The following is a 24365-nucleotide window of genomic DNA, read 5'->3' as shown; positions in this document are numbered from 1 at the left end:
TCTCCCCAAAAGCATACTAGGTTCAACCCAGCCAAAATAGCTGGCAATTCTGCAACACCCCTTAACTATTTTAACCACCCTCACAACTAAAGTGACCTAAATATGTTTGATCTTGGCCAAGTCACATGACTATTCTGGTCCCCAATTTCTTTAATCTTTACAGCACAGTACATGCACATTTAATTAGAAGTGCTGTAAAGTTCCTTTTAACTCAAATGTTTAATGGGTGGACTAGTACCACAGCTTAGAGACCACCAAGTCTAACGAAAGCAAACCAACTACAATAAATTTATTTGGTTATCATACATAGAAAATGCCTAAATTGCATATACTTTTATTCTAATAAAAACTTAATATCAAAATTAAGCATTCTGAAAGTATATTTTACAGGTCTGGCATCTCCACTTAACAGTTAATTTTGAGGAATTATTCATTACTACAGTAAACAAAGCACATTTATTCCTGTGGCTCTGCTACTGATCAGCAGTGGGATCGTCAAAAGTTTCTTTGATTCACTTGGCCTCAGTTTCCTTATCTTACTATGGGGTGATAATAAGGTATCATTCTGTTCAAAAACAAAGTTATATCTTTATGATAAATCATAATGTAAATTGATAATAATATTGACTTTGGACAATAAGATGAATATAAGCTCACAAGAACCATCACAAAGAGTTAATGGTCAACATTATAACTGAGCTCTTAATATTTGTCAGGCACTCTGCCAAGGCTGTACATGTAAAACATCATTTAGTACAGGCAAGCCTAAGTGTTGTTATTAGTACTATCTCCATTTTATAAATTATTGATGACAGAGACCAGGTTACAACCATTCTACTACCTAAGGATTTCTGGCACATAAGACTGCCTTTAATTCCATTTTTCTGTCACCAAATATTCTGCTTTGCTTTGACTAGTTTACATATTAATGGATCAAGACAAATAAAACAGGTTCTTGCTCTGAAGGAGCTCACAATCTGGTAGAAAGGACATAGAAACTGTTAAAGAGGCTGACTATGCTAGGAACTCCAGCAGAGGTAGGGGCAAAGTGTTGAGGAGCTTTGAAGAGGAAGAAAGTCAATGATAAGAGGATTGAGAGGACTTTAGGAGGTAATATTTGAATATGGTCTTGAAATAGAAGTTGAAAATGAACAAGTAATAAAACGATAGGGAAAGAATTTCATGTAGTAGGAGTAACAATGATAAAGGATTTGGAGTTTAGAGAATTACAAACTGGTATGTCAGAGTTTAGATTATGTAAAGAGAGGGGGTGTAAGATAAATGATGAAGGTGGAAGGCCAGGTTCAACTCCTCTAAATGACTACATATTGAACATTTGCTATTGTGATAGTCACTCTTCTCTTAGGACATCAGGGAACAAATAAAAATTTATGGCCGAGGATCTTGGGTATCAGAATATGGAATTTAGACTTTATCATCGTCATACTAAAGTTTTCTTTCACATGCAGGTAATGATAGTTCTGTCTTCTATTCAGAATATGAATTCCATAAGCTCAGTTCAGTGCTTTGCCACATCTTGTATGAATGATGCAAGATTACCTGGTTTCAATGTGAAATGTGTAAGATGACTGTAAAGTCAGATTAGAGATGTAGAATGTTCTGAGACTACATGTACAGTGCCACTTCCATAAGACTGGACCTCAGCTGTCATATTTTCCCCAAGGAAGAAAATAGTTTGAGACAATTAAAGGAGAAAAACACAGCCCAGATGACAGACAATCCATCTTATTTTCTTTTCTGTCAAATACTGGTACACGACCACATTGAATAGTGTTTCCCACTTCTTGATCTGGTTCATCAATCCCAAAATCTCTAAAACCAAAACTCTCATGACTATCTCAGAGCTCCCATTCACAGAAGGGCAGATATCAGAATCTTAAAACCCAGGCAGCCCTCTCTGTACCAGGAGCACATAAGTTCCTATTTCCAGAGGACCTCTGCAGTGGAAATTGGTTGTGGGCTATCAGATTTTATCCAGTAGCTTAGAGAAAGCTGGTGACGTAACTTTTCATAGAGTAACTCTAATTATGGCAGAAGCAGAGCATTTGGCACTGACCTGAGTACGGACTGAGCTCAAATTTGATACCCAGTCCAGAGCTTCAAGGGAATGAACTATAACCCAGGTTGGATTAAACTAAAATTATGATGATAGCAAACACTCAAATGAGCCTGTTTGATGGCTTTAGTAATGGAATGGAGTCCCTGAGCTCTCCATGCCCTCCAAGTTCTATTTGGGAAAAGGGAGTAACCTGAAGCCTGCAATTCCCATGCCAATAACCCAATTAAGGAGACTAAGGGCACATCATATCTCACCAGCTGCCTACAGCACTCCCCACCTAACAAGCAGCACCTCTCTCAGTGATACGTGAAACCATAGCAAGGACCCAAAGTCATCCCTGAGATCAAAGCCTTTGAGAGAGTCTTTGCAAAGAAGTGGCAGTAGTAATTTTTTATATCTATTTCTAGTTAAGGAGACAAAGGCTCAATGTCATTAAAGGTTCAACCTCTGTTTTAAGTTATTTGAAAAACCTTCAGATTGCTTTCCACAGTGGCTGGACTAATTTGCATTCCCACCAACAGTGTACAAGTATTTCCTTTTCTCCACAGCCTTGCTAGCATCTGTTGTTGTTTTTTCTTTTTAATCATAGCCATTCTGACTGGTGTGAGATAGTACCTCACTGGGATTTTGATTTGTATTTCTCTGTTGATTAGTGATGCTCAGGATTTTTTTCCTATGATTTTTGGCCACTTATGTGTCTTCTTTTGAGAACTGTCTGTTCATGTCTTTTGCCCATTTTTAATGAGGTTGTTTTTTGCTTATTGATTTGTTTAAGTTCCCCATAGACTCTGTATATTAGGCATTTAACGAAAAAGACACATGCATTTGTATGTTCATTGCTGCACTATTCAAAAGAGCAAATACATGGAATCAACCCAGGTGCCCATCAATAATAGACTGGATAAAGAAAGTGTGTTGCATATGTATAATGGCATACTATGCAAACATAAAAAAGAATGAAATCATGTCCTTTGCAGCAACATGGACACAGTTGGAGGCCATAATCCTGTGAATTAACACAGGAGCAGGGCAGGCATAGTGGCTCATGCCTGTAACTTTAGCACTTTGGAAAGCTGACGCAGGCAGATCGCTTGAGCCCAGGAGTTTGAGACCAGCCTGGGCAACATAGCGAAGCCCTAGTCTTACTAAAAACCCAAAAATTAGCTGGGCTTGGTGGCACATGACTGTAGTCCCAACTACTTGGAAGACTGAGGTGGGAGGATCCTCTGACACTGGGGAGGTCAAAGCTGCAGTAAGCTGTGATTGCACCACTGCACTCCAGTCTGGGCAACAGAATGAGATTTCATCTTAAAACAAAAACAAAAACAAAAAACCCACAGGAACAGAAAACCCAGTATCTCATGTTCTTTTATGAGTGAGAGCTAAACATTTAGCACACATGGACATAGACATGGGAACAAAAGACACTGCAGACTAGAAAGGAGAGGAAGGAAGTGAGGCATGGGTGAAAAACTACCACTGGGGACTATGATCACTACTAACAGTGGAAGAGTGAGGCATGGGTTGGAAAAATACCTAAAGGGGACTGGGCTCACAACCCGAGTGATAGGATTTGCACCCTAAACTTCAGCATCACGCAATATTCCCATGTAACAAACCTTCACAGCTACTCCCTAGATCTAAAATAAAAGTTAAAATATTTTGAAGTTGAAATTTCAAATAAAAGATGAAATTACAAAAAAAAATTTTGCTTTAGCCTAGAACAATATGCAAAAGTTTCAACCTCCAGTGCTCCAGCATGTTTTGAAGCTGGAAACGAAATATAAGGAAGCGAAGTAGCAAGCAAGTACCATATTAGGCACTTTATATACATTATCATCTCATGCAGTTTTCACAGAAACCTTTAAAGTAGGCACCACTGCTGCCATTTTATGTATAAGAAAATGGAGGCATGGCATGAATAAAAGGCTTCTCTCACATTATATAGATGGGAGGTGTCAGAGTGGTAACTGAATTAATCTGACACTAAAGTTGATGTTCTTTTCGCTATATTCTCATGCCCACTTTTCAGAACTAGGACTTCAGAGCTGTGCTGGTCCTACTCTGAGCTCAGAAATGCAAAGCGAATGCTCAGGCTGCTCAATTAGAAGGTAGTGCCATGGAAATCAAAACTGTCAGTGTTTTCAGAAAGGAAAATTCAAACAAAGTTCTGATGGAAATTTTCCTGTCTCAGTACCAGGGAAGTTATATTCAGGGATATTTTAGGTCTCTTCATCAACTTAACATTATTTAGTAAATAAGTACAAGTACAAAAGTCCTCTTTTGCTGTATTTCACTTCCTATCCCCAGTCCAACCTAGGAAAAAAATCCGAATATGACAGACACTGAAGATCACTTTCAATGTCAAATCACCCTTTTGCTTTAGCCTAGACCAATAAGCAAAACATTAGAAGGTACTTGGAAGATGTTTGGGCTTTGAGAAATGTTTAATGGAAGCATTGAAAGACAGGGCAAGGCAGCTGAAGCAGGTCCTACTTGTGCAGAATTTGGTTTATTTAGACTTAACTCAGGTCAGAGTGCAGGACTCAAAAGTTTCCGATGGTCCTAAGTGGGTATCTATACTTGAAGAGAATTCATCTGATAATAATGTGTATGAAAGCACTTCACAAACAGTAAAGTATCAAATTAACATATAAGATTCTATGCCAATGACCAAGCATATCAGAAAGACAAAGAAAAAAAAATAAAGAACAAATACTGGTCTGGAATTTTCTAAAACAGTCCTAATTTCAAATATTTTATCTTATTCTTCCCACAAAATTAATATTTATGAGACCAATTTTTGGTTTAGAAAATATTCCTGATGAACACACAGACAGTGCATAAATGGAATAATCCAAAATTAGCCACAAGCCACATGGAAATGTTCAACCTAAGTACCTCTTGCACCAGAGGTCCTTCAAAATTTCTTTCTGGTAACTGAGTGGTCTTCAAGATTTACCAATTTCAGGTGAGCAGCGGTCAACACAGGCCCCTTCCTTAGGCTCTTGGCATTTTTCCTGGGTGAAGCAATATATTAACTCATCCCCAAGGCAGTTTGCTCTTTGCAACCACTACTTCCAACTTCCCACCACCACTTCCATCACCCGCCACTGTCATAGCACCATTATATATCTGCCATCGCGGCCTTTTAATTCTGTGATGCTAAAAGTGGACCTTTCTCCAAAGGCCCTACAAGCATTTGCTTTATACCTTGTTAGAATGTTCCCACAGAGCACCAATACATAACTAAATTCATGCTGTTCTTCCTAAACGGGAAGAACAAAGCAGCCAATTTCTAAACAAGTGTAATTTAATTTTAACTTCTGGAGAGAGTGCTCCTGGAGGTGGCAGTTTCAAAGATGTAAATAGGATAGACATTTGAGCACAGCCAGGAATGCCCTTCAAATGATCCCAGGAGACCACCAACTACACCAAGTTTAAAATCTACCCGACTCACCAGGCAAATATAGAAAACCACCCTGTTCAGTAAATATAACATGGCTGACAACAATGTAACAACCTCTCCAGTAATCTAAATTCATCCATTCAATCAATCATTCATTTGTTCAGCAAATAATATTCATTTTCTAGCCAGGGCCTGGCTATGTGCTAGGTGTGATTAGGGGCACAAAATTGAATAAGAGATGATCCATGTCCTCAGGAACTTATACAATCATTTAGGAAGAGAGGATAAGTCCATAAATAAGTCTAACGAAAATATAATAGTCAAAATCCACCACAGCACACAGCATACTGGCCTTAGGATCCAAATCTCTCCTCTTTCCAACCATCTAACCTTAAGTAAGATGCCTAACTTCTTAAGTCTTAGTTTTATCATTTGTAAAATGAGGATATTATTCTTATCTACTTTGTGAAACTTTTATGAACTATTAACAAGGTGCACATGTATGTGGATTTGCATTAATACTTTATGAACAAAAAAGATCCAGACATATGAATGCTAATTTTTCTTAGAAAAATTAGCAACAGGATTCTATGGGAGTTTAGACAGGAGAGAAAATCTCTCCTAGCCAAGGGATCTTTTCTGGGCCTAATTAAGATACGTCTGTAAGATGCAACTGCAAAAATGGGGAATAAGGAGAAGGATCTTCCAGGAAAAGAGAATTTCATGGTAGAGGCATGGCAATAAAATCTACCAAACGTATTTAGAGAGCAGCAATCTATGTAATCCAGACCACATCTGTGTTATTCCTCTTGTATCCTCAGCACCTGGATAAGTGTCTGGCACCTATCATGCACTCAATAAAATGTTTTTGTTGAATGAATTAATGAATGAAATGCTGTATGTTTAGCAAAGTAAGAGAAGAAGACATAGTCAGAGAAGAGCTGGGCGGGTAGGCTGGAGCCAAATGAAGAATCTTGAATGCTATTCTTCTCATCTTCTTCCAGGAGACAAATATATCCCTAGTAATGAGGTGTCTTAATTGCATGACATGTTCCCAATGAAATCCCTATTAAATCCCAGGGTCACCTCCTGACATCATAACCTGAACTATTGGAATCCTACCAGCTTTTCCTTGCATGACTGTGAGCAGTGTCAAACTGATTGGCAAGGTCTGACCCGAAATCTTTCAGAGGTTTCAACTGAGTTCAAACAGTTCAGTCACTTCTGTGAGTAGCCGTCAAACACCTAGAAGATACTCAGATACTAACTCTCCTGCACATTAACCTAAGAAGAGAAGGTGCTTACAGTCATGAGGATAAAATGGGGAAAGAATCAAGTTCTTCTACAAATGCTAGAGCTAGTAATGCTAAGGGAGAGATAGTGAGGCAGAGATGCTCTCCTCCTTCAGGAACGGAATGACTGCTGTGCTCACCAGTTCCCCTATACCTCCACGTTCACTGCTGTCTACACGGAAGTGCGGTTTCCAGAGCTGCTGAGAATTAAGGGAAAATATCACAAACATTCTTTAGAATTCCACAGATCCAGATGTATGACTGGGCAAGCTGCTTAACCCTTCTGAGCCAATTTCTTCCTCTAAAATGGAGATAGTGGATACCATGTGTCACAGTGAAGCTCTTGGCACAAAGTGGGAATATACTTAATATAGTTCTTCCCATGATTTGGAACAGGGGATAGCCATAAAGGTTAGGTCTTTTCCCAGTCAATTCCCTGTCCATATCTGAGAGGCAGAAAGAAGGCTTTCAAATGAAGAAATGAAACTCTCACTAAGGAAAATGTAAAATGTAGAGTAGGAAAAGCTCACATGATGAAAATATTTCAGGGCCTAGAGCAAAACCATCAAAATTGAATGCTCTAGGAGAAATGGTGAACAGGCAGAAAGAGGGAAAGGCAGAAGAAGCAATGAAAATGCCATGTAAGAAAGCCTGTTTTCATGCAGGCCTGCTTGAGTGATGCTCTCCTGGTCCACAATGGCTGGCACACTATCTGAGAAAGAAAGTGATAAGATCTAAAAGAAGAGAGAAAAGGTAGACCGCTAAGGAGAGAGGTATACTGGGTTCTCAGTAGGGAAAATGGGCCACAGAGCAAGCTCTCACCTTGAACAGAGAAGCAGAGAGAGCAATCGAAGCCGAAGAAGCTGCCAAAGGCACTGTTCCATGAGAGGTGGAGAGGACAGAGCAGAGCTGGGAAGCTGCAGGGAGCCCTAACTGCTGATGGACAGCCTTGTCAGAAACACCCACCTGGCTCAGGACAAGAAAAATGCACTGGGGAGGCGGAAAATATCTAGTACCAAGGTAAGACTCCCAGGAAGCATCAGCAGGAGGCCTGAAAGGCATTTTAACCCTATTTTGAGACTTAGACACGGGAGCATGTCCAGTGCCACTCACCCAGAAGTATTAGAGAGAAGAACGGGACCCAAGTCTTTCCCATTCCAAAACTTAGCCTCATCCACCATCTCACACCACCTTCAGAAACCCTAAAATCAAATGCTTTAATGGCAGAAAAGAGTTCACTCTTGGGGCACAGGAAAATTATTGAGAGTGAAATCATTGAGTGCCTTTATATTTACAATTCACCAAACCCAGATTAAGATGATTGCAAAACTTAGAATCCTATCCTCACATCCCAAGTCCCCAGACCCTTCAGGAAAAGCCATCCTCCCAAGTCTCTCCTTTCTTTTTCCTCTACAGCTCTTCCCGAAAGGGAATGAGTTATCAAAGGATGCTAACCCCAGGGTGAATTTTCTGTGATGGCCAAGAAAAGGAGGGTGGGGTGAGGCAAGGAATTGCCTTACACTGTCATCTGTGTAGAAGGCTGATTTGGGAATCCAAAAGTGAACATGTTATTCTTAACTCCATTCCCGACTCCTTGAGTCATTCTGACCACATCACTTAATCCCACTCATTCCACGGCCAACACCTTGGCTACAACAAGCCTCTGATTTTCCCCAGGCCTACCTACCTTAAAGGGTCAGAATGACCCTTGAAGAGACAGTGTCCTTCAAGTGTGTCAGCAATTCAGAAACTGACAGCTTCCAACATAGCTGGTGTGTTACTGAGTGTCTGTTGCCTTCTGAAGGAGTGGTAGTGTCACGAGACAGCAGGATTTCCTTGCCAATGTTGCTCCTACCCTCCTCCCCACAAGACTCTGCTCTGCCTCGCCCTGTCCCTGCCTAGGAAGACTTTGAGCCCAGGGGCCATGGCATTTAAGCACTGTCAGAGTTCCCACTTCAATTCCCACAGTGGTGCCAGTTCAGCATCTGTCATGATGACCCAGCCTGAACTGTATTTAGAAGCTTGGACGTGGCACCATGTTCCAACCCATCTCAGAGTGACAGGAGATTTCCTGAGCACCTGGGCTCGCGATTCAAGCACTCCTCCTCCCAGGGAATGGGGGGGTCAAAATGACTTTCCTCTGCTGGTCCGTTTCCTTCTTAGGATGGTGTCCTTCTGTTACAGGCCTCTTTTGAGTCAATCGCCATCAATGCTATTACACACTGCTGTCTAAAAATCCATACCTTTTATAAAGCTTGCAATACATGCCAGGGGAAAGACAGGAGAATAGGAAAGTCAGTCAGCAAATGAGTTTAGTACTCTGTTCATGCAGTCTTCTTACAAATATAAATTTCCCTGAAAACATATCCTGGGAGTGTTCAGAACCTAGCAGATATCGCCAGTGAAGAGAGAGAGCCTATCTATGTCACAACTCAGTGGAACAGTGTATACAGGAATTCACTTCATCTTCTTGGCAGCATTTATACCGGTCTTGAAAGCAGCATACTAGAATCCCCCCAAAATTATAAGTTAGTTCTAGTTAGTGGTTAAAAATTAAGTCCATTTATTTACATATTAATATTACTCTCCACCCAGACAGGCAGACTGATAATTATATAACACTAGTCAGGTGAGCTGTAAGTCTTAAGGGTTACTGCACACAGAGCAGGTCTAGGCCCTCCATCTGATAGGTCACAGAAGAAAGAAAGGCTTTTCTCAATTGACCCCAAACTCTTTACCCGCACTGTCCCTAACCAGAGTTCCATGGAGAAACCCTGCCATTTAAAAAGCATCAGCATTTGGCCTCTCCCATTCCTGGGCAAGAACCCAACACTCTCAGAGAATGAGGTTTTAGGATCATGGCATCTAATCCATTCAAGGATTATTTTCCCCCCCTACTGTTCAGATGGGTGTGTTAATCATCACCTCTCTTTGTTCTGTAATAAATTCAACCCTGGCCTCTATGCATCACTGGAGTTTAAAGATGGCATTTTGACAGGTCAGATACTCAGAGTCAATGGACCACCAACCAGTCAAAAATCTTTAAGTACTTTTAGGAACATGTGGAAGTAATTTTTTCCAAGAATTCACAAGTCTGGAGGATAAGATCTTATTGATGGCGTATGAGTGTTGTATATATTAAAGTATTACTTTATATACTATATTCTACATTTAATCAACATTGATTTAAGAGTGAAGGCAGATTTTCCTTTATATACCAAGTACTACACAAACGTTATCAAATGCAAATTACAATAAAGTATACAATATAGAGCATCTTTAAAAAAGTAAGGCGAGTAAAACTATAAGTGAATGTGCAATGAATACATGTTTAAAATGCAAATGCTATAGGCTAGGAAATGTCATAGATATCAGAATATTTTATATGACTCTTGCTATACATGTACATTTAACTACAGTCATGGTTTGAGATGAATTTTTTTATAAAGAAAAAATTTATTATACAAAATATTGATTTCTAATTATTTAAATGAAGAAGTTACTAAAGTCAGTGGATAGGCTTTGGAGGCTTACGAGTCACTCAAAATGATAAGATAAATTTGCCAAAGCTTGTGTTTTTCTGGGGAAAGGCTGCATGGGATTTATGAGATTCTCAAAGGAACCTATGACTTTAAAAGGCCTTAAGGACCACACTGGTCTGATAGGTTTTCTTCAAGTGTAATAAACATCCATCTTTCCAAGCTCTCTTCTGCTGCAACAAAATGCGTTTTCCCTCAGCCAGATATTTACAATGAAAGAAATATTCAAAAGAATATGACACAGAATACTAATGGTACATCTTAACAAAAATATATTTTTATTTTTTTTATGAAGAATGAGGGGTTGTGTTTCTCCTTGTAGTAGTGAATCTTCAAATGGCCACCTGAGACCATCTCACTTTCTCTTTATGATTCTTTATCTTCCATTGATCTTTATTTTAACTACACATACACGTATATATAAGTGGAGTAAATTACAATCCATATTCATCTACTTACTTGGGGAAAGTAGATGAATGATAAATTACTTTTGGGTGAATGAAAATGTGGCTTTTCCTTTGGCCTTGCTGCCATATTCATCTACTTACTTGGGGAAAGTAGATGAATGATAAATTACTTTTGAGTGAATGAAAACGTGGCTTTTCCTTTGGCCTTGCTGCTTTTACTCTGGCTCTCTTTTCCCCTGTCTCCCAGGAAAATATTAGTGGCACAGGAACCCCAAGCTCACCGGGGTCTTTCTCCTTACGTATGCCAAAAGTTTGCACCGCAAGTCTGCTATTGTGGGACATGCAACCCAGTCCCCTTACCGGAGATGTGCTCTTAGGCAGTGGTCCCCGGATCTCAGAAGAAATCCCTCTACCTCATGACCTCTAAGGCAATGTCTGTGTCTGGCACTGGGGCTGAGAGGCAGCTCCCCAGGGAAAGCTGGACACAGTGAGTCAGTGAGGCTGCCCCCGGTAGGCCTGCCAAGGCTTTCCCAAAGGCTATGGCAACCGAGCCTGCCCATGAGAAGAACATTTTGGTGAGCTCAGATTGTTTGCTACCAAGAACCTCCTTGCCCTCACAGCTAAACATCTATTTTTACCACACTGTGACACTGCAGACTCTCTGTTGTCATTACAGTGAATAATAAATACAGTCAACTCGGCATGATTTGTCATTTTATGGTGAAAGGAACCCTGGATTCAGAATCAGAAGGTAGGCATGTTAGTCCTGGTTTGGAATCAGGAAGCAGGAGGGTGAGTCCTGATTCCGACTCTACCTAGAGATGTGACCTTGAAGAACCATTCAACCCTGTGGCACCTCAGTTGACACATTTGTGAAAAGTGGAGAAGAAATCCTACTGCTTACCCAACTCAATGAGGCACCAGCAAAGCAAAATGATGCAGATGACAGCATTTTGTAAATTATAAAGTGTCTCATGAATCTAAGTTATCAGCACTACATTTAATTCTTTAGCCCTCAGAGATTGCTCAATGTGCTCCCAATACCATGCTTAATCCATACTTGCTAAATCCATGCAGTACCCAGTAGAGATGAGGAAACTGAGACTTGGGGAAGCAAAGTGGGGAAGTGAGAAGACCTGTTTGCCGAGAGCCTGGATTACCTCCTCAATCTCACTCATGCCTCCCCCAGCAGCAGCACCTCATTCACTCTTGCTGAGCAACGATTGCCTCATCTTTAAAATGGAGATGTTAGCTGCTTGCTCCTGTGAGACAAAGATCTAGACAAAATGACCATCCCAGCATCTCTTTCCATGATCTGTGAATCTGCAAGACGTGAGCAAGGTCAAGAGTTATGTGCTGGAGGGTCTGTCAGCCAAGTGTGCTGCCCAGTGTGCTGACCAATGGACCCTATTTGTTCCTTTGGTTTCTGAAGCACAGCATCTGGCCATCTCCAGAGTGGTGACTCAATGAAGGATCACAGTACAGTCAGGGTCTCTATCATGCTAAGTGGCTTTTCCTACATTCTGATTCTCTGTTAAGAAACATATGTGGCCACTTTTCACTGATCAAGCAAAATAGCTCATTTTTATAATGGGCAGCCAGGTAACATCTTTAAAAGTCCAGCTTACAGTCCACACCAAGAGATTGGCTCTATCACATATCCTCTTACTTAGAGACCACTAGGCTGCAGGATAATTAGTATAACCAAATTGCTCTAATTATTATTAGCACAAGAAGGCTTTTCTCAACCCAATGGAAAACTGTTCTGGGGACTGCCCAGGGATTCTCAGACCAGCAGCAGAGCTGGCCTTCTGCTCCCTCCTAAAACAAAAGCTAGCCCCAGAGAAACATCAGGTTTTACATGAAGTTGCTCAACTTCTCTAGGGCCCAACCTGCTTGTCTCTTTTCCCCTCTGGGCCTCAGTGCAGCTCTTCTCTCAAAGCATACCTCACTTCGCCTTTACCCCACAGAGTCACTGTTATGGCAGGACTCAATGTTGACAACCTTTTTTCAACTCCACAAGGAAACACCTATTGAAAGATCTTGCATTTGATCCCCATTTCTCAAAACGATCTTCTGAAACATGCTGCTTATTGCCTCAGAGGAAGTGACTTCTCTTCCTTCCAGAAAGACTCTACCATGGTTTGAGTTGTGATTACACATCTGAATTCAGTTTGTACAAGATAAATATTATTATTTAAAGGTAAATGTTCTGCTAACGCAGTCCTTAGGAGAAAGAATGTAACATGTTTCTTGTCATGCTCTAAACTACCTGTGAAAGACCTCCTTCTTGTCATTATCTACAATTTAATTATGAGTCAGTGTGGTGTGAACCAGAAAAAAATACAGCCTCTTAGGAAGGGAGAGCAAATGAGTTTCAACACGCATGTCAACTCTAGCCATTTGAATGTGGCATTTGAGAGCCTGAAATTCAGAAGCATGAGGCCCAATCCAAACTCAAAGGAAAGAGTACCTACCAGATTGATTAGTCATGTCTTTCATGGACACAAGAGTAGGGAGTAGCAATATATGTGTTATATATTCATTTTCATATTATTTCTAAGATCTCCACTGGTATGCTGCTTTGCATAAATTGTCAAAATATCCTTCTTACCTGCTTTCAGGAAATAAAGTTTATTGTGTTATTGTTCGGATTTTATGTTATTCTTTCCAAGTGGCCCAGATTTTCAAGAGGCTTCTGAGAGGCCACTAATCTCTCCTCTCTAGAAATAAGGTCATCATGTTAGCAAACTTCCTCTGCTCTGACACAGTTGTGGTTTTAATGGAGAACTAATGTCTTCATCAGTATCTGTGCTATTTCACACTTCATTTCCTCCCCAACTCTTGGATGAAAACCATCCGGTCCTGGTGATTTACTTTGTGGGAGTTTCTTTCAGGTTTGTTGCCTTCTCCAGGGATGTCACACAAGCATTTTCAGGGCTCCAGTTGGGAAGTACCCAGCCTTGAAACATCAGTGTGTGATCAAGTCACTCACGAAAGCCAATGTCCTTTGCAGGGACCTGGCCGTGAGGCCCCTTAGCTGAGGCCCTTGAGTCTGAGGATAAGAGAAGCAGCTGCTGCTTTTCCTGCCTTTCTGTCAGCACTGGTTCAATGGTCAAGGTGGTCCAGATTGCCAGGACCCCAAGAACTGGGAACACATGGGAGGGAAACACAGATACTCTGAACTCAGGATCCACTATTCAGGTTGTCTCTGAATCTCTCAGTGAGTTTCACAAAAATCTCAAAACAGCCTTAAAGCAAGAATAGTCTTAAACTTCTTGTATATGCTCCATAGTTGTAGCCATCACCCAATCCAGATTCTCCAAGACAGTACTTATTTCCCTTCCGTGGTCCTCAAGACACATTTGCATTTAAAATAAACTATCTCCTACTGTCTGGCATGAAACAACAAGCTCCTAACATGGACACACAAAAAATACATTACTTTTAACTTGATTAAATTCTGGCTACATGACACACCTAGAGAAGCAAATAGGGAGGGTGAAGGAAGAAATTATAAAAGACTGCTCTTCAGGGGCAGAAGGCGCCTCTCTTCATGGTAATAGTCATATACTCTCAGGGTCTAGGCATATGTGACTTGCGAAGGAGAGATTTCTCTGCTGCTTTGAGGCCTCTGGCTTCATCGGGGCAGGCTCTTGTCTGACTTGTGCTCCACCGAGAGGGGACAAAGACAGGATTGAGGATGCAGGACCCAAGATGAAGCCAGCTCATGCTGAGCCAAGACTCACTGACGTAAAGAGGAGCTCTTTCTTCATGCATCCTTGGGGAGAGGCCACATGATGTGGTCTCATCTTTGGCCTTAAACATAGTTTAGATGAGGACAAGAGCCATGTTAGGCCATTAAAGTATCTCCCAAAAGCAGATGAAGAAAATATATAAGCACTTTCCCTGAGCGCAACCTCCAAGTACAGGGCCAGGCTGAGGCCTCCCCAGAGAAGCTGTTGCAGTGGTGCTGGATGAGGTGCCTGACCTCTCACGTGGTTTTGTTTTTGCTATTCTGTTTCTCAGATGAACATCTGATATTCATACCTTGTAAGTATAGGTCTTTACTGTTCTCCAATAGGAAAGCTTAACTCACAATGTCAGCTATATTCCAAAGACCATAACAAACGAGGAAGAAAAAAAAAAAACAGCTTCAGTTCTCAAGCTTGCCAGCATGAAAGCACAATATGCATCACATTTCTCACTGGAGGATCAGGTGGGTCAGTCCAAATATCAGCACATGATCTGTGTTCCTTACCAAATGGGGCAGTGATGATAAAAGAAAAAAGTCCAACATGCCACTGTTCACTCTGAAAAGACACTGGCATCTTCTGTCCCCCAAAGAGCAATGCACAAGAACAATTTTCATACTACAACAAATTTAAAGTTTTAAGAACAGATAGAATCATTACACAATTCAGATGCCACGTAGCTATCTATAAAAAGAACAGAATACTCCAGAAAACGAACTACAAACGATGACTACATCTTTAATGTCATAAAATACCTGGCTTGAAATAAATTTCCCTGACAAGAGAAAAAAGATTCTTTGTATCAACGATTAGAAATGTTCAAACTCCGACTGTCACAAGGATAGCAAAATCATGAGAAAGGAGTTTCCTTCCTAATGTAAAGACATTTCCCCTAATTGGCTCAGCATTCTAAATTTTTGGAATACACAGGTAGCAGCTAACATGCAATTCCCATAATTAGAAGCAAAGACATCGGTTCTGAGCCCAGGGCAGGGGAGGTGGGAGATCTGTGAAGTTCCAGTCCCTGGTCCTTCCTCTTTTGTTGGCAAGGTGTCCAAATGGTTCTTGAGTTCTCCTTGGCAATCATGAAAGGTCATCTGCCACAACCACAGTGCCTTTTACTATTTTGCCTTGTGCCCTTGGTTGCAACATCCCATTGTTCCTGATACCAGGTGGCAAAACCTAAAGGTCACCATTAACCTGGGCCAAAATTGCTTGCTCCCATATCTGCCAATTCGCACCACACACTCGAAAGGTCACTAACTTGATGTTAGTATGCTAGACCATACGGGCCCTACTGCTTCTCCACAGCTATAGCCCCAACAAAGTTATGTCCCTTCCCTGTGGTATCCCTGTGCAAGGGTGGGAGGGCCCTGTTCCTGCCAGTATTCAAAATCTGAATGTGACTCTCTATCAGTGTCTTCAACTTGCAGGAATGCAGGGCTGCTGTGGAAGATGATGTAAGTACACTTGACCCTTGAACACCAAGGATTTGAACTCTGCAGGTCCACTTACACGTAGATCTTCTTTTGCCTTCACCAGTCCTGAGACAGCAAAACCAACCCTCCTCTTCCTCCTCCTCTTCAGCTATTCAACGTGAAGACAATAAGGATGAAGATCCTTGATGATCCACTGCCCCTTAATGTATAGTACATGTATTTTCTCTTCCATGTGATTTTCTTAACATTTTCTTTTCTCTAGCTTACCTTATTGTAAGAATATAGCATATAATACACACGCACACACACACACACACACACACACACACAAAATATGTGTTCACCAGGTGTTTATGTTATTGATAAGGCTTCCAGTCAACAGTAGGCTATAGCAGTTAAATTTTGGGAAAATCAAAAGTCATATAGAGATTTTTGGCTACACAGAGAGTCGGCACCCCAACCCTCACGTTCTTCAAGGGTCAATAATATAGAAATGAAAATTTAGAAAAAAAATAATTTTCTGCCCTTAAAATCAACCATGTCTTCAGATTCAAACCAAGACTCTAAATTCTCAATTATTTTAAGTGTGGGTTCGCGTCTCACTCAGTGTCCTCACTGAGCATCAGCAGTCTTACACCCACTTTTTTTATAAGGCATTTTACAATCCTGGGCCAACCATCAGTTCCCGATGTCTAATACCTCCCTCTCTTGGGCAATCTGCCCTAATATAGCCCTAAACACCTACAGATGCCCAGACTAGTCACCAGCGTAAAGTATGGCTGAACCTCCCAAGTGGGCTAGCCATAACAGATTTGAGCAGTAGAATAATGGTGACTTTTTGGCTCAGAACGCTGACTTTTTTCCTTGGCCAAAAAAACTACACTAGGAACCACAAGAGACAGAAATCAAGTGTTTATTTTACATGAAATTCTGCTATCTCAGAAAATGAAGCACAGGAAGCCACCAGGAAAAACTGTCATCAGCCAAGGACCTTTAGCACTTGAAAAAATGGTGTATCCCATATTTTTATTTTTATATAATTATCCCATAAGCCTCTTAACACAGAATAAAAATAGGAAAGGATGGCTTGAGGAAAGAGAGGCGCTTCATGTTTTTTAAATATATAAACACAATACTGACATTTTTCCATGTTGCCAAAAACTAGTTTCTGGGAAAAAAAAAAAAAAAAAGCTATGGCCAGCTAACAATATTGTATTTAAGATTTGCTTTTGTGACTAAATTAATTAAGGCCATTGGTAGTTATTCAGACTAATGATTATTTTTTTTGTTGTCCTCTGAACCTAACCCTCATAAATGAGTCACTGGAGTTTAATTTATTCTAAATTCTTTTTTATTTTAACCTTTATAACACCTGATTTAGTCAATCTACCAAATGTAAAATACAACATATAGTATAAACACAAAATATAATATACAAATAAGAAGAGATAGATAAAATCTTAGCAAATTTGGACTGCTCTACATCCCCAAGAGAAACAGGGGATCTCCACTGTTCTACTCATTCCCACCCTCCCACTCTGGTCCTTGGGACCCTCAGAGCCTCCCTCCACTTAGAAAGAAAGGTAAGAAAGACTTCTTCAAAGTTCCAATTATAAAACACATTTTAAAGTGAAGTGTCATTATTTCACAGTTCACACAATAATATTTCAGATGGGCAGGAATGGAAGTGAGATGAGGAAGGCCATGTGCCCATAATATGTTTGTTACACATATGTGAATTATCTGAAACCCGTGTCTTCATAACCCAGCACCAACAGTTTATACACAGCGTTGTTCCAAATTTTTTGTTTAAGTTTATTGGTTTCCACTCTCAAGGAACTCAACAGGCCTCTTCACTACACAACATTTTTGGATGAATAGTCTTTTGGCCCCTACAAAGGTAGGCATTGTTTCAGCAGACCTGAGTTCCTTTTAATAAACAGTCTGAAATGAACAGTCAGGGAGTTGTCTTTACTTGGAGAGGGAGTGAACTTAATGGGAATATGTAAGCTATCTATAGTGCCCTTTGCCTACCCTTCTAAGTTCTTAAAATCAGACCAGACCAAATAAAGCCAAGGTTCTATCCCTCAAGAATTGTCACATGACAGTCAGGTGGTCATGGGAGAAACAAATCTTCACATGGACACTTGGAGAAGCATGATTCTCAAGAGCTACTTTCCAGTGGGCTGTCAAAGCCTTCTTCTTCCCCAACATGCAATCAAATAAAACTGTAATAGGAAGACCAAACATCACAAATCAACAGTCAGATGGACCTCTGGAGACCAAGGAATGCTAAGGAGTTTCCCTGTTTGGCTGGGCAAAGCAAGGATCAAAGGAAGCTTGGAGTGGGTGCAATATCACAGCCCTGGAACAGAGGTCAGGTATTTGGCCTTTTCCTGGCTTCCAATGATATTGAATACAACAGATAAATTAAGATCAAGGCACAAGGCAGTTCTAAAAGCACCAGCCTGTCCCCGGGAGATCCCAGGAGCAGAGTCACCATGAGCCAGATCTTATCCTTACTTGGAAGAATGCCTGTCAACTTGAGGGTGGATTACATACAACAATGTCTAATCAAAAGCCCTACAACATGATCATAGAAGAAGGCAAACTCATCAAGAGCATTCACTTGGCCAGGGAAGAGATCCTAATTCAGGCACAGGCCAAAGTCAATGAAGTTCACTATGCTCCAGCTCCCGATTAAGCATATGTGTGTGGAGAGATGATTTTCCAAAATAGCAAGGGAGCTCAAGTGCTTACGGGAAAATCTGACCCTTTAACTTAAGGCAAGAATGGCCTACCAGCAAATCTCAAAGACAGGAAATATCTCTGGGATTAATAACTCAAACAGATATTCATTTTAGGTTGGGGGCTTTCCCTAGTCCAACTGTTAGTGTCTACGACTGATGCACACAGGCATCCCAGCTGGAAGTGCTGCATGATTTTATAGGCCATTGTTCAGTATATCCCTCAAGTTCCTCCAGCGCCTATCCCCATGACAGAGAGGGAAGAGTTTCAAGCACTTCCTTGGCTGGAAGAATTACAATATATCAAGCTTCAGGCTTTATCAGGTCCAAGAGTGAGACCCACGAAGGGAGTATGAAGAACGTAAACCACCTTTCCAGGCTTCCTGGGCGGCATAGAAGTCACCTACAATATCACTTGAGGGTTGCCAGGAAGGCCTCCCTTTACTTTTCTCTGAAATGCGCTTTTAAATATACAGAAGCTTCCTTCTTAAAGGCTATCTGGCCTTTAAATATGAACAATGTGATTTAAAAAAAAAAAAAAAGTTGTTGAGGAAAAGTGAACTCTGAAACTGCTATAGTGATTTTGCTTGTACAAGGGAAACTGCAGAACCACCCAGGGTTATAAGATTAAGCTAACACAGAAAAACTGTATACTTACACAGTCAATATCTCATTGTATCTCCCATCTTACATATCCCAAAGCAGTTGGAGTTGTTCCAGAAAACCAATCAATCAATGAATAATTACTAAGCACATACAATGGTGGATGTTAAAAAGAATAATTCAGGGCCCTGCTCCCAAGGCACTTACATTCTAGTGTGTAGACAGTGTGGAAATATAAAACTGCTCAGCCAGATAAAAACCCTGGCATGCTTTTCTGCTAGGCAAGACTCTTTTTGCTAGAGTCTAGAAAAAGAGCTCTCAGAGCAATTTTACAAAGAGTAAGAACTCCCTGCTCTAGCACCATTAGAAAGTGTAAAAAGGCAGAAAATTACATAAGGTCATCCTCTTCTGTTTCGATTTCCTGATCATATTCTAGGCTTCATGGGGTGCTTGTGTCCAGAAATTTAGTAAGATCCAAGAATTAGTTACAACATCCCACTCTTCCCTACGTGTGTCTTATGAAGATTTATAGTTCAGGTATAAAAGATCATCTACCAAATAGTTCACCCTTCCAGGCAAGGTAAATGAGCACAGTCTATCATAGGTCTTCAAAGACCTCTCCTCCTAATAGCTATGAGCTGTGGGTCATGCCTGGCTTCTCCATCCATAACCTCCTCACATCTCTAATGAACAGGATTAGTGCCCCATATAAAAGAGGCCCCAGAAAGTGGTCCTCACCCTTCCGCTACATGGGGACACAGCTAGAAGGTGCTATCTATGAATCAGGAAGCAGGCCCTCACCAGACAACAAATCCCAAATCTTCCAGCACCTTGATCTTGGACTTCCCAGAATCCAGAGCTGTTAGAATCAAATGTCTGTTTACAAGCTACTCCATTCATGGTTGTTTTTTTTTATAGCAGTCTGAACAGGCTAAGACTTGAATTGGAGCTTAAATGAGGCAAAAAAAGAATACTAGTAATGGATATCAGGACAAATGGTAAAATTTAAATACCAACTGGGTTAAATAAGAGATTATATCAATGCATGAGTGTCCAATTTACTAACAAATAGTTCAGAAAAAAATTAGGTATTTGTGTATAAAGGTTTATACACAAACACACACAGAGATGGCAAATGGAGCAAAATATAAACAATTTGTGAGACTGTGTGCAGGCTATACTGGCAGGAGTTCCTTGTAATAGTTACTGTCTATAAACTTAAAATTACATTAGAATTAAAAGTTAAAGAATATTTAATCTTTGGAAAATCATCCCAACAAATTTGAAAAAATAACCACATCATCGGAGAGCTGAAAGATATTGATAGTCTTCAAAAAATATATTAAATCCACTGACACTTCAAGATTACGGAAGTCACAACAAAAGAAACTTCAGCCTAACAAAGTGAAGTTTCCAAATGGGTTCTCTAGTTCCTGCCTACTTCCATTCCTATGAGAAATTCAGAAAATTATACATGGCTACTGAATGTTATATTTAACCAATTATTGTAATATTGGGTAAAATTCAAACTATTGTGGAACAATGAAAACAACTGAACATTGAAAACACAACCACATACTTGACAATAATCAAGGAATAAGAAGGAAATGAAGAATTTAGTCAGTGTTGGACCAATCCAATGAGGCTCAGACCCTGCTCTTTTAACTTAGAGTAATCCCTTGGCCCACTGTGCTACCCCAAATCCAGGAGTTTCAGTTTCTCTAGGGTAGGGCCATGACTGGAGTGAGGTGGGCAAGGCACTAGCCTGAGAGTGAAAAATTTGACGGAGCGCCAAAAAAATCCATCAAGATAAATAATATTTCCATGCAATATATATATAGAGAGAGACAGAGTTGCACTCTTGTTGCCCAGGCTGAAGTGCAATGGTGCGATCTCTGCTCACCACAACCTCTGCCTCCTGGGTTCAGGCAATTCTCCTGCCTCAGACTCCTGAGTAGCTGGGATTACAGGCATGTGCCATCACACCTGGCTAATTTTGTACTTTTAGTAGATACATGGTTTCTCCATGTTGGTCAGGCTGGTCTCGAACTCCCAACCTCAAGTGATCCACCTGCCTCAGCCTCCCAAAGTGCTAGGATTACAGGCATGTGCCCCCATGCCCAGCCTCAACACAATATTTTTAAAAATTAAAATTAATGCAAAAACTGGTGATGAATAAAATTATCAAAATATTTAATAAAATAAAGATAGTGCTATGGACTGCATGTTTGTGTCCCCCCAAAGGTCATATGTCAAAACCCTAACCTCCAATTCAGCAGGTTTTGAAGATGGGACTTTTGGGGAGGTAATTCGGATTCGATGAAGTCATAAGAGTAGGACTTAGTCCAATGGGATCAGTGCCCCCTCTCTTATAATAAGAGGCACCAGAGAGTTTGTTCTTCTTTCTACTATGTGAGTGGCCATCTGCAAATCAGGAAGAGAGCTCTCACCAGGGCCCAACCCTGCTGTACCTTGACCTGGGACTTTAGCCTCCAAAGCAATGGGAAATAAATTTCTATTATTTAAACCTTCCCATCTACGGTATTTTGTTATGGCAACCTGAACAGACAAAAACAGACAGGATCAGTATTCCTGATTTTTCCTTTTGCTTCGGGTTCCAATATCACTCCAATGTTTTGATGTTTAGTTCAGCATAGATTTTTTACATTAATTTTGAATTTTTAAAATACTGCACTAAATATTATTTATCTTGATTAGTGATATAATTTTTGCCTTACCCTAGTCCTGGCCCTACCCTAGCAAATACAGTCTAGAACTCCATTACCACCACATCATCCTTCCATATTCTCACCAGCCCCACCTCCCATCTCTCAGAGAAGTAGCTAAATCCTCATGGTTCCTGGGACTGCATTTCACCACTGTGAAATGCATTACCTTATTAGGCATGTTGAGATGCTCACCAATTCCTACTGACTCTCTCTGGTCACTACCTCCTCTGCTTTCTGATGGCCTGGTTCACAAGAAGAAGAATATTAAATAGCTGTCTCACCCTAGAAGGAGCAAAGACAGAGGCTGGAATAGTAAATGAGAAGGAAGATTGATAAAGGATAGGTAGAGGACCATGCTTAGTGTTCCAGTATCATAAATACTAATTAATAGGGAGGCTCTTTAATCTGGGGAGAAAATTCCTTACTGGTCACCAGAAGGATAATAATAATATATATGTATGTTGTGTGTGTGGGGGTGTGTGTGTGGGGGTGTGTGGTGTGTGAAGTTAAATGTATGCTCTGATAACATTCCTTGTGGGAGAAGGCAGAAATTAAGAATAAAGGAAAAAAAGGGAATGTGGAATACAGTGGGAAAGGTCAACAATTAAGGCCTCCTCTGCACCAGGAACTGTGCTAGATACTTCCCACATTACCTCACTGAATCCTCCCAACTATGAATGCTGGGCTGTGGAGGATACACTCTGACCCATGCCAGAAAGCCTTCAGGCGAATAAGAGTATTTATTTATAGACATCTGTGAGAGAGACCATCAGATCTCCTTTGGAAGGCAGACAGTTGTGTTCTGCCAGGTGTTCAAGGCTTCTGCATCCGAACATGAAATGTACAAGGTGTCTCGGGCCTGAGAGATGATGGCCTTTCATATTTCCAGTACCTAACCTCTGTCAGCACTGCGGGGGCTCCAGTCTGTAGCTGAAAAACACACCAGCCCTGCCAAGCTCAGCTGAGCCTTCCCTGGAGTTACTGCCTCGCAGCACCTGTTTCATTACTATTGTGTTTTCCCTAAAACCACCTTAACACTCTGAGCACTAGAAAAATATAGAGCTTTATTCTCCAGAACAGAGTTGGTCCTACTCCACCCCCCTAACTCATCACTGTTAATTAGTGAATGAACTCAGTTTAGGGAGCAAGGGGAGCTATTATACATACACCCAATGAGAAAGAGATGAAATCTGACTTCAAAATCAGAATAAGCAGAAATGTCTGCAATAAATTCAGTACATCCAAAGATGCTCTGGTTAAACTAATTAGGAGACAATTCCTCCTCCTTATACAAACACCTGGAATATATTACCTTGGGGTGGAGCAAAGAGGCATGTTTCCTATGGCTTCCCAGAGGGAAGCCCTAGACTGAGACCAGCTTCTCTGAATCTCTCCTGCACTCCAAGAAAAGGCCCAACAATTTGGAGATTGGCAAGACAACTGCAGGGCTAGCTGAAGAATCCCTGGAGCAAAACAAAACTGGAAAAGAAAGAGAAAAAAAAAAAGAGAGAGAAAAAGAGAAAAAAAAAAAGAGAGAGAGAGAGAGAAAGAGAAAAAGAAGAGGCAGAGCAAGGAAGCCTGGCAGAACCCTGTGGTTTATGTGAGGTGGGATGGGGGACCCCCTGGCCATTTCTGCCTCTGCTTTTGGCAGCCTCTTCATCTTGCTGTGTTTATGGGCCTGACGTGACTTTCCACCCAAGTACACCCCCTAGGCTTGCACTGGAAAACTTGCCACCTTCTGCCCAGTTCAGGTTTCATCTGATTCACACCAGGAAGCTCTAGTTTCCAAAACCCCAAGCATTTTTGCAGCTGAATGGAAACAACTGGATACAAATCGGACCTAGAAAACACCTGCAGCTCTTCAATGCCCTTGCACCTTCAGCTAACCTTTGACGCGAATGAATGGGTGGCCAGACTCAGTGGCTGAGCTTCTCCAGGTTTGGCGTCCATAGCTGCCAGTTTCCCAGGACCACAGAAGAGGGGGCCAGTTCTAAAACGTACTAAGTTTACACAGCACAATTGGGTGACCAGGATGCCAAACTGGAGAATGAGAGGAAGGGCTGCAGGGAAGGCCTGCCAGGGTAGGAAGCGAAATGTTTAATTTTTAGGAGATGACACAGCCTCCCAGGCAGGCTATTGAGTGAGCCGGCAGAGTCTCCCTCCGGATCAGGGCTTCATATTGGAAAGTCCAGCTGGTGTGAGGAAACAGGAACAAGTGGCCACTCTGACTCAATCATCCCCAGTGTTTGCTACTTGTTGCTTTGAAGGGAGGAGGGAGGGCAGAGCCGAGGTCTGGTCAACACAGCAGTGGCTCAAAGTGCAATTTAATCATCCTGGACTTGGACCAATCCATCCTGTTGGTGTG

The 24365-nt window shown here is 41.1% G+C and overlaps 1 protein-coding gene across 2 annotated transcripts in view; it reads right to left on the bottom strand.

The window, feature by feature from the left end:
* The window catches only part of TBX15 (T-box transcription factor 15), a 115486-nt gene that overhangs the window by 56764 nt on the left and 34357 nt on the right, over window positions 1-24365 (bottom strand). Inside the window, exon 1 of one of the 2 annotated variants that reach the window (XM_017524160.2) lies at window positions 8469-8747. The exons of the other annotated variant lie outside the window; for it this stretch is intronic. The gene's annotated coding sequence lies outside the window, so the exon portion shown is untranslated. Of the gene's footprint in view, window positions 1-8468; window positions 8748-24365 lie in introns of those variants that run through there. 2 annotated transcript variants of the gene reach the window in all.

Source organism: Cebus imitator, unplaced genomic scaffold (assembly GCF_001604975.1).
Source record: "Cebus imitator isolate Cc_AM_T3 unplaced genomic scaffold, Cebus_imitator-1.0 Scaffold32, whole genome shotgun sequence".
Taxonomy (NCBI): domain Eukaryota; kingdom Metazoa; phylum Chordata; class Mammalia; order Primates; family Cebidae; genus Cebus; species Cebus imitator.
This window is presented reverse-complemented; position numbering and strand designations above follow the sequence as displayed.